Genomic DNA, 11,249 nt, shown 5'->3' with positions numbered 1-11,249 from the left:
TCTTGTTCAAATTTGATGTTTATGCATTCATTTGCTTCATAACACATTGCTCCAACATATCCTAGAAGGGTTTGATCAAATTCTTCAAGTTGAGTGAGAACCACCAAGTTTTGTAGCTCCCTGGTTTGCCTTTTTCTGCATATGTCAGGTACCACCTCTCACTAAAAGTGCTCTATCTCCTTCAAATCTGATCCAAATTCAAAACTTTTTGAATCAAAAGTTTAGCAACTCATAGGACTCTAGTTGTACCAAAGGAATTAGGCCAATTTGATATAGACAAGGATTAATGCCTTGATTAATAATGCTCTGTTTTTGGACAGAACTTCTGCAAACCTGCAAATCTCTGATAAATGACTTCAATGAGCTCCAAATACATCAAATGAGCTGCAACCAAGATTCACAATGCCTTAGCAATTCCTTTGCTCAACTCCCCAAGCTTTGAATGGCATCAAATGGAGTAGTAATGAGTGAATGGCATGAAATCTATTGAAACTGTCCAGAATTCTGCTCAGAGATGTGCTGCCTGCTCCAGAGGGCTGTAGAAGAGGGGCATTTCACAATTGAGTTGATAGGGCTTAGCAATGACCTAATCTATCATGGGTATGAAGGGCAAGCTCCAATTTTGAGTAGTATTGCCACATTTGATCCTCCATGGGGCATATATTCTCTGGTTTGCAGGAGTCAAAAAAACCAGAATTTTTCTTTCACAAATCTCCTGAAATACATCAATGTTTCATGCAATGGTTTGCTCCAGTGTTGCTAATACATGTGCCCTTTCACAATACATGAGAACCTCTGTGTTTCCTTTGTATTTTCCCCAGTACATTTGACAAAATACACTCCTTCACAAGCTTTCCATGAAAGCTTCAAAACCAGAAATTTTCTGCTTGCTTTGGCAACACCAATCTTGCCTGTTACTTGCTTTTTGTTACCTGCAATCCGCAGAGAGGGTCTTATAGCACTTACCCGTGGTCCTTAGCTTTCAGATCTGTATCCAAGGTGAGCTCCACAGCTTTCTTTTGCTCCACAGCTTCAATGGAAATCTTCACAGCTTCTTCTTCTTCTTCCCTCTTCTCTCACTCACTCTCACAACACAACTAATGAGCTCTAGGCTCTGATACCATGATAAAAAACAGAAGCAGGAGGGAGCACACACAAGAGAAGCAAACCCTAATCCATATCCATCAATCATAAAGAAGGAGAGAAGCCATGGTCATCATCTCTCTCACACACACAAAGGAGAACACAACATAGTGTTATGTCCACACTACAAAGTAAACCTAATGTAATGTCCACACCACACATGACCAGCTGGACGCGGTCATAAACACACCACAAGATATCCATCTACCATACTGTCACTTTGTCAGCACCCATGTGCTATCCTCCAGCTGTATACGAGCTTGACATTTCAACAATGGTCACAAAAGCAGCACTCACAAGCAGCACACGTATAAGGTAACTCATCTATGGGAATAATTCGGTCGGTTATTGCAGCACCTACCTCATTGGTATGAGGTGACCTAATAAAAGGACCTCTAAAATGGGATAAAGGCATATCTTCTGGTGAGGAAGAAAACACGCAAGTAAGAAGACCCGCTCAGAAAACCCACCATGCCTTGATCTCATCACGCAATAGTATCGGGGACCCAAACCCAAAGCTTTTACAACTAACCTGCACTTGTCTTTAAATTCTTTCACATAACAACCATAAGGGTTAAAGTGCACCTCCAAACCCTAGTCAATCATCTAGCCAAAAGAAACGAGATTCTCTATAACATTTGGAACGTGAAGTACATCTACAAGATACTTCACCTTACCATTTTGCATAGACAATGGCACATTTCCAACATGGTAAAGTGGATTAGTAGTATCATCCCCTGTTTCAACAAAACCTATCTTTTCAGGATTTTTCATACCCTTAAACCACTCGCCGTGACTGGTCATGTGAGTCAAAGCACTTGAAGCCACATACCATACATCATCATTGCATGGGATACATAAGTTTTTGACACAACATTAAGTACATGTCGCATAACAAACAACCTTTCATTGTCCTCATTATTTCGGCTATAGGACGCATAATTATTTTGCCACTTTTCCACTTCTCATGTCATTTTTCTTCTTATAGCAATCTGCCTGTACATGCCCAGATTTGCCACAATAAAAACAACCTCGTGTATTATTTTGCTGCCTTTGCCAATTTCCATGACCTCTTTGAGTCCCCCTACCTCTGAACTGGCCTCTCCCACCTATCTGTTGTGTTGTTGTGATTTATGGGACTCTTGTTTTGCTAACCATAATTTTGATTACTTGTTCAGCCACCACCTTGACCATGGCCTCGGCCTTTACCTCGTCCTCTACCTACACTTGTGTAGAAGGTCCGTTGCCCCGAATTGTCTTTTTTTTTGTGAAGACTGGTCTTCACAAAACTCTTTTCTTCAATGATCAACATTGATACCAAATATGTAAAGTTGGGAATGTTCTCCCAAGTCTGAATAGACATCTTGAATGCCTTGTATTATGGCCCGAGACCACATAGACATGCTTTCACCTTATCATCATCATCAACAGAAACACCAATAGATGCAAGGGATTCCACAATGCCCTTGATCTTCAAGGCATAATCATTCACAGACATGTTTCTTTTCTTCACAATATGAAGCTCATTCTTCAACTAAATCTTTTGTGCCTTGGTGTTAGTTTCATACAGCTTCACCAAGGTGTCTCATGCCTCCTTGGGTGACTTGGCATCTTGTATATGCCCAATCATGGTGTCCTATATGCTAATAAAAATCAAATACATGACTTTCCTTGCTCCTTGATTCTCATCCTTGTATTCTTTTACATCCGCAGCAACTGGATTAATCTCTGGTATCTTTGGTGCCTCCTCATGTTCACTTTCCATGTAGTCCCAATAACATTTTCCCATCAAAAAATTTGTCAATCTAAACCTCCAAGCATGGAAGTTGTTTTTGTCAAGCTTCTCTGCAACAACAATCTACTTAATTCCATCATTTGACATCTTGTCTGCAACATAAACTCACCCAAAAAGCAGCACTCTTGTTTGACGACCTGCACAAACTGTTGTATTCTATGTAAGCGGTACTATGCTATATCCAAACTATCATAACCAATGACCTCAACTTGCATACATACACCCAATTGCACCTGTAAGACCTCTTTGCACAGCACATATAGTGTTTGCACCTGTATAAGACCTCTTTGCAGCACATACATACACCCAATTGCACCTGTAAGACCTCTTTGCACAGCACATATAGTGTTTGCACCTGTATAAGACCTCTTTGCAGCACATACAATGTTTGCACAACCAAATTTCCTTCGTGCAGTTCCAAAAACAGAATTCTATAGAGAATCGAAACTTACTCGTAGTGCCCGTGAAACGCCTACGAATTGAAAAAGAAGGTCCAAACGCGCCCAAATTGCGTTTTCGACCACAAAAGTAAGTTTAAAGGACGACATCATTGCCTTGTATCTTCTCTCTCGTGAAGACAGCTCCTCAATTGGAGTTCGTTTGCCAGTGTCTCTCAAGAGCTCTCGACGACAAGGGTGTAGTAGACAACATAAAGGGGGAAGAGTAGGTGTGAAGGTCTTACCCTCGTACCGCTTCCTGTGCTTCTCTTGCTTGCTGCTCAGCTTCTTAGCATCAACTTGGCTCTAATACCATGAAAAGATGCAGGGGAGGAAGAGAGCTTGAGCTCTTGCAAGCACACACACACACACTCATATAAACCCTAGAAGAGAACACACAAGATGAGAGGCTGAAAATTGTTCTTCTTCACAAAAGGATTCTACAAAAAGGATAAGGGAAATACAACATAAGTAATAAAGTACTATGTACATGCGGTCCATAATGTGAACACGCTAAGTGAGTGAGCTGGCAAGATAAGTATGTCATAACTCAATGGTGGACTAGTAACTGGTGTAGTCTAGCTGTAGAATCATTGGTGAAGATCTATCATATCATCATCATCCTACCAAACACGTCAATGATGTAAGTGGTGAAAACGATCACCCAGGAATATCATAAGTGTTAGCTCGTGTTAAGCTTGACATCTCAACATTGACATCCTTAAACACAATCCCACTCTGGGGTAGCTGGAGGACATTTCTCATAGACACCACCACCAAAAAATTTCTACTGGCAAGCTTGTGTGGTGGCCCAATTTGTTTCGAGATGTGGCTCAATTTGTGAAAGGCTATGATGAATGTTGGCATACATAATCATGATAAAATTCCCTTGCACCCCATAGTGTCTCTTCAACCATTTGAAAAGTGGGGCATTGAATTTGTTAGGCCAATCAATCTAGTAGCCTGAGATGCTCAAGCATGATTTATCATTGTTGCCATAGACTATTATACCAAGTGGGTAGAGGCCCACACGACTCAAAAGGCTGATGCAAGAGAAAAAATCAAATTCCTTTCCAAGAGCATAATTACTAGATTTGGGTGTCTACACAAACTAGTAAGTGATAGGGGAACCCACTTTATCAATGATGTAATAAAGTTCCTACAATCAAGTTCTTGCTGAGTGAATTTGTGCTCGTATATATTGCAAATCCTCACCCTACTACCCCAAGACAATGGTCAAGAGGAAAGCACCAATAATATTGTATATGCGATCCTAACCAAAATGATAGAAGCCTCATGCAATGATGATTAGGAACAGAGTACCCTGTCGCATCACTGCTCTTTGGGATTACAAGATGGTACCATCCACATGCTATCAGTGGCATTTCCTAGATGTTTTTGGTTGTGTCATGTGGTCGGAGCTGATTCAAATCCTCCATTTCCCTCTGTTCCACCCTTATTCTTCACGTATAAAGCTCTTGTTTTCTTAAGCTCAATAGCAGCAATTGTCGCTCTGCCTCAACCCTCTTCAGGTCCGTTTCCATTTCTTCTAATGTGGGGAAGAAGACTTCACCTATCCTAGCGGTGCTTTCCTTATCCCTTCTAACCCTGGGGATCATCCCCACTAATCCTCATTGTGTTAGCATTCCTGGGGCTAGAAGGTTGGGTTGGAAAATTCATTCTGAGACTCTGTCTTGCTCTTGTTGACCTACCTGTGCCCGTAGATTATGCTTCATCTTCCATTCCATGCTGGAGACCAAAAAATCCCCTAGCCATATCAAAGATTCCGTTGAACCTTACAGGAGAAGAGGGTTTCTGTTCCTTTTCAAGGCCAAAGAATCTTAGCCGTTCTTCCATGGATTCTTCACTACTTTTTTCTATGGTGGTGAGATTCCTCCAAGCTAAAACACTCAATTGAGTGCTCGTCGAGTGGCTTGAGCCAACACTTTTTTGGTAGAAAGAACTTGGGTGAATTGATGCACTGTCGTTGGGGTAAGGTCGTCTCTAATGAGTTTTCGGACCTCAAGTGTATGAGAATGTGTTTCAACAGGCAAAATTACTCAGACAATGAATGGTTCATGTTGTGAAGAAGCATGCATCCGTTCACGTCGTGAAATAGAATGTTGTTCACATCATGAACTATTTTTCACACTACGGCAACTGGTGTTTCATGTTTTGAGTTTTCAACTCAAAATTACTTTAATCTGAGTCGCATAGACTCCAATGGTGCAATTAGGGTACTCTCTTATCTCAGGTCATCTGACAACCCTTAATTCGTGAACTAGTAGTCCATGAAAGGTTATGTTGTGAACTGTTAACACGTGAAGTGTTAGTATGTGAAGGGTTAACTTGTGAAGTAGCAGGTTATGTTTCACGCCATGAAGTAGCAGACTCTAGTTCACGTCGTGAAATAGACTATGCTTCACACCATGAAACAGAATGTCATTCACGTCGTGAAATAGACTATGCTTCACACCGTGAAACAGAATGTCATTCATGTCGTGAAGTACTTCGCTGCTATTTCACACGAGATAATATTTTTCTGTTTCGTTGTGTTAAATGTGTCAGGATAAGGCACCCTAATTTTAGTAAGGTAATCCCGAGATTCTCGACGCTGATTGCAGAAAGTGTTTCCTGTGAAGTAGCAGGTTATGTTTCACACCGTGAACTGTTTCCTGCACTTTCACGTGTTTACAGCCACGTTGATAGAATAATGGTTTAGAAGGTGATTTCCCTATCCAACTGATTTAGAAAAGTTGTGCCAAGGATTAGGAATGCAATGCAAGACATGAACACAACCAATGGCTCCTTTTTTATAGTTTTCGTGATTTACAGAAAAAATAATACACTGCGTGTCACCAACTACTAGCTCGTGCTGTAGGAATTCGTAATGGAAAACAACAAAATTAAATGTAAAACTAAGTGTAGCTTTTCTCTAGGTTCTCCCAAGTACTCACCCACACTTCCAACAGATCATTTCCAGAACTAATGTAATTCTTTCTCTACCACTCAAACCTTATCTACATAATTTCTTCACAATGCACCTTCCAAATGCAAAGGCAATAGCGAATCTTGCATAATAGGAGCTAAAGCTCTAAGAGGATGGAAGAAACAATGGTGTTTCCCCCCGACAGAGCAGTGCCAAAATGTTATGGGCTACCGCACCTCCCAAGAGAGATCCCAAGAGAGAACTCTACCCATTCACAATCAAAAAATGCAATAGACAACAACCATCGTTGTTGGTGGGTACTTACCAATGCTTTGAGCTCATGTCCCTTTGAGGCTCCCCAAGCTCGCTTTTGGAAGCTCCACTCCTCCATGCTATCACCGCAAAGTCGCTCACAAGGTAATCTACCTCTCACACTTCCACACACGCAAGTTCAATTCTTACCGCCCCCTCCACTCACTCTACAAAGGGTCAAGTAAATAAAAAGGTGTGTTGTGTACTTCCTTGCAATGTACATACATACATACATATGTGATCTAGCAACAAATGGACTTGCAAAGAGCAATGTTTCACTTCTTGGTGCTTTGGGTTCAACATCCACCTTATATTCTTGGTGATCAGTAGGCTCCTTGAAGCTTACTTGATTAAGAGGTGTCACCCTTGGTGGAGGTGGTTGTTGCAATCCCCAAGACTGGTGGAGGTAATGGCACATTGGGTGCATGGTGCATGTCGTTGTTGCATGGGATGCTCAACCATTACACATGCATAGAAGAGGAACATACACTAGAGTACACTCTCATTCTCTCTCTCTCTCTCTCACTCACAAGACAAAGAAAGAGCTCTCATAGCACTAAGGGGGATTGTGTCCTTTCATTATGAGAATTTGCCTTTTATAAAATTATCCCTTATTCACACTTGGGCACCCAAAACTTAATAACTAAGGCCTTGGGTGGCCAGTATCTCAAAATGTACAACTTTTATAGTGCCTTTACACATGAAACTTATTAATGTCCTCAATTCTAGGAGCATCTTTGTCAATCCAAAATGATATTAACACCACTTAGCATGGAACTACTTTAGGAAGTTGGTGGCCACATGATCCACAACAATAGGATCCAGTCGGAAAGGAAGGTTGAGCACAAACTCACGTACCATACATAAGAATGCTACCAAGTCATCGTCGTCTCTCAAGGACCCCAGAGGTCATGGAGCACCTCACTTGGCTTGAACTTGGGCTCGGACTCGGCAACCTAGCTACTATTCCCACTTGGGGCCTCAACCTCACCACCTACTTCAAGTTCATTTATTTCTATGGATGAAAGAGCATTCAAGTTTAATGCTAGTACTTTCATCTCATGTTAGTAATGTAACCACATTTTATGTGAGAAAACGTGTGCGAAAATATGACTAGCAATGGAAGCTTGCAAAATGATGACAATTCTTATTACATAGAGAGCTCTTGATCTTGAGCTAGTACAAGTGTTATAATTGCACAACACCTACTGCTGTAAGTTAGTTTTCACAAAATGTAGACTGTGGATGGTGTGGCCACATCGACGTGCTTCATCAAGGCTTCACCCAAATGGGAGAGCTGGGTCAGGTGCAATGCAAACCTAGATCTTCATGTTTTTCTTCGGTACTATAACTGTTGTTGAGAATAGTCATTCCGTGTGCTCTATCTCATAAATGAATCTAGCTTTAAATGATTTTGTCAATCTTGTCCTTGACCATTTTGGAATACTTTGGGTTCATTTGGTAGGCTCTATGCCTAGATGGTCATGCCCCTTCCACAATTGGAATGGTGTGTTTAACCGCCTCTAGGAAACATTTCCAAGCAAAGTCTTGGAATTCTCTGAGTAGGTTGATGAGGTCTTTTTCTTATTTATGAGATAGGTTCTTCCTAATGTATGCAAGTTTGGGATTCTCATCGAGACCTCCTAGGTTGACCTCTTTAACCTTAGTTGCAGTCCATCGTAAGATGTCCTTGGCTTCCCATCAGGGGTTCTCTTTACCTTTTCAAAGTGTACAAAAGCGATCACCCACATTATATGTCTTGAAATGCTCAAGCACCTATCTGAGGTCTTCCACGCAGTAGGCACTCTCTTGTAGGGTACACTTAGCTTCTTTCTCAGCATTAGCTAAGGCTTTGTTCTTTGCCCTCCTTGTGGGGTAAGAGAGTTTATAGACTCACTCAATTCTAGGGGGTTCTCTCTCTCTGTGGCCATTTGCCTGACTGAAATTTCAGAAAGATTGAACTCTTTCTACCACTAATGGCAAAAGTTTACATGGGAGTATATGGCCTAACATATCAAAGCTAATGGTTTTCTTTCCCTCACTATAAAAGATATAGGTCATCCCAAGCTACCACCTCTCGTTCACGGAGAGATAGCCTTCAAATTATGGCACTTGTTGCATTGCTTCTTTTGCAGGTGCTTAACATAATTATGGAAGCAATTTCATTGCCATTTTCCATCGGTGGCATAACTTATGTCTGTGTCGGTTGGAAGAATGTCCATAGTTGCAAGAATGTACATCTAATTTTTTGAGTCTTACAGCTTTAGAAGTGAGGCGAACTCCAAACTTTCACATTCTTCATCTAATGTTTTGTGACAGGTTTGGCATGTTTAGCTCAGTGGTGTTATTGGTGGTTATGGAGTCTTCAAAAGGTCCACCACTCATGTTTGTAAGTTTACTTTGAGGCTTTCATTGTTCTTTCAAACATAAATGAGGTCTCTATCCCAATCATGGACCATTCGGATCTCTCTTTCATGAAGGGTCGGGCTAGGATGTAGTCATAGAAATTAGGTTGTTGGGAAAACATTCATCACCATAAAAGAGTGGAGAAAATTTAGGCCAAAAGTCTAAGTCTCAGGTTTTGCAAACACCCCATGGATTTTATTGTGGCTCGGTCAACAAGCCCAGATATTAGGCTGGTAGTATGTAGAGATGGTTGCCCCCACTTCTCCCAACATTGCTTAGATGCTTACCCCAGCCCCTCCATCTAAGATGTCAGTTAGTTATCACAGGGATAACGGCATTCACCAGTACCTTTTGAAAGTCTTGGTAAATGGCCTCTTCCTTATAGTAGCAGGTTCATCATTTTTTGACTCATCCGAGGAGTCTAGAATCGGTTGTTCTTCCATTCCTACTTTTAACTTTCCGTCCATCCAATCCTTTAATTCCTTTGATAGGCTTAAACATCCTTGGAGTAAGAATCCAACACAAATTTTCACTTGGGAGGAAAGGAAGGTAGAGAGTCCACCCCAACTATGTCTCTACTTGTCTGTCCATTATCACTTACATAGCTTTCGCGGCCGACAATGGTGTATGGAATGTGTATGGGCCCCCTTGAGTGTGGTACTCTTTGATCACTTCCCAAAGTTTGGAGGCCATGACCTCGACGCTTTTTTCCTCATCCTATAATCCTTGTTTTGAGTTCACTTGGGTCAGGGGTAGAATTGGTTCCTTCTCTTGACTTTTCTTGAGCAAGGTGAAACTAGTTTCTGCATTAGCATCCTCTTCAATGGTTGGGACCACTAGAGGTTCAGCCTCCATTTGTTTTTGGGCTTTTTCCTCAATGGGATTGGGATACTTTTCTAGCATCTTAGGCAGGTTGCTAGGGTCTATGACTTGTTCCTCCAAGTCTCTAAAAGGCTTGGGATTCACTTCTTCCTCCAAGAGGATAAATAGATGTTGGAAATGGTGTCCTCACCTAATTCCTCTTGAACTTTCATGCAGTTTTCCCCCTATCCTATCTTCTTGGTTCTACATTTTCTAGTCTTAGGAGAAACTCTAGCCTATTCCGAAGCTTCATCTATGGGGGGTGGTAGGACTCAGGCTGGCTTCTTGCTCTACCTTGGGAAAGGGAGAGGGGTGTTCCCTCCATGAGTATACTTGGCCAAAGAGGTGGCTATGCATATCCCTTGAGGAAGGTGGATAGTACTCGATGAAGATCGCTCTATTGAGACGGAGGGGTGTTCCACTCATGAGTACCGCCATACATGTCATAAGTGCAACTGGTAATCGGAGGACCCAATGGGTAGGAGATGTCAGAGGGCACCGACGGTGACAACGGTCAGAGTGTGGTCATAGAGGTCGGAGGTGATAGGGGGAGGAGTTGCTCTTGGAGGAGTGTAGAGGGCATGGCTTCCTATCCACATTTCTCATGGTCTAAATCCTTGTATATCTGGTCAATGCCACATCCCGTGCAAAGTAGTACTAAAGGTTGTGGGTTGGTCTCGATGCAAATGCCATAACCTTTTTAATGGGACACTCCGCCACCCGGTGTCAAAACTAGTCACTTGTATGTAAGTCATTTTTTATAAAATGCAATAGACATCCATTCCCTTTGCAATAGTTTACTTGTGAGCTCTCATTCTTCCCTCTTCTTGCTTGCTAGCATGCTTTTGAATTCATGCTTGCTTGATGGATGCATGCTTGAGTAGGTGTGATTGTAGGTTTACCTCTTACATTAGCTTCTCCTTCCCTCACTTTTTATGAGAGAGAACCATCATGACGGATCATTTCTTCTTGCCTCCATCTCTTCTTGTAGGTTTACCTCTCTTCTTGCCTCCATCTCTTCTTCTTTCCTCTCTTTTTATGAGAGAGAACCATCACAAAGGAGGATCATCTCCTCTTGCCTCCATCTAGGCATTGAGAGCTCTCCCTTTATCCCCTTGGTAAGGAGCATTTTTGTATGACAATGGAGAGGATCTGATGGTGGGCAAGCTAGCACACCCATATGGGAAGTTGCATTTGCGGCTCAAAGGCAAGACCTAATGGCAAATGCTTTGGCAAGGAGCATTTTGATGTGACAACAGAGAGGATGTGAGGATGGGCAAGCTAGCACACCCACATGGGAAGTTGCATTTGTGGCTCAAAAGCAAGACCTAATGACACATGCTTTGGCAAGGCTAAGGTAATCTCT

The sequence above is a fragment of the Cibotium barometz genome, chromosome 40 (assembly GCF_041138505.1).
Source record: "Cibotium barometz isolate CiBa-2024 chromosome 40, ASM4113850v1, whole genome shotgun sequence".
Lineage (NCBI taxonomy): Eukaryota > Viridiplantae > Streptophyta > Polypodiopsida > Cyatheales > Cibotiaceae > Cibotium > Cibotium barometz.
This window is presented reverse-complemented; position numbering follows the sequence as displayed.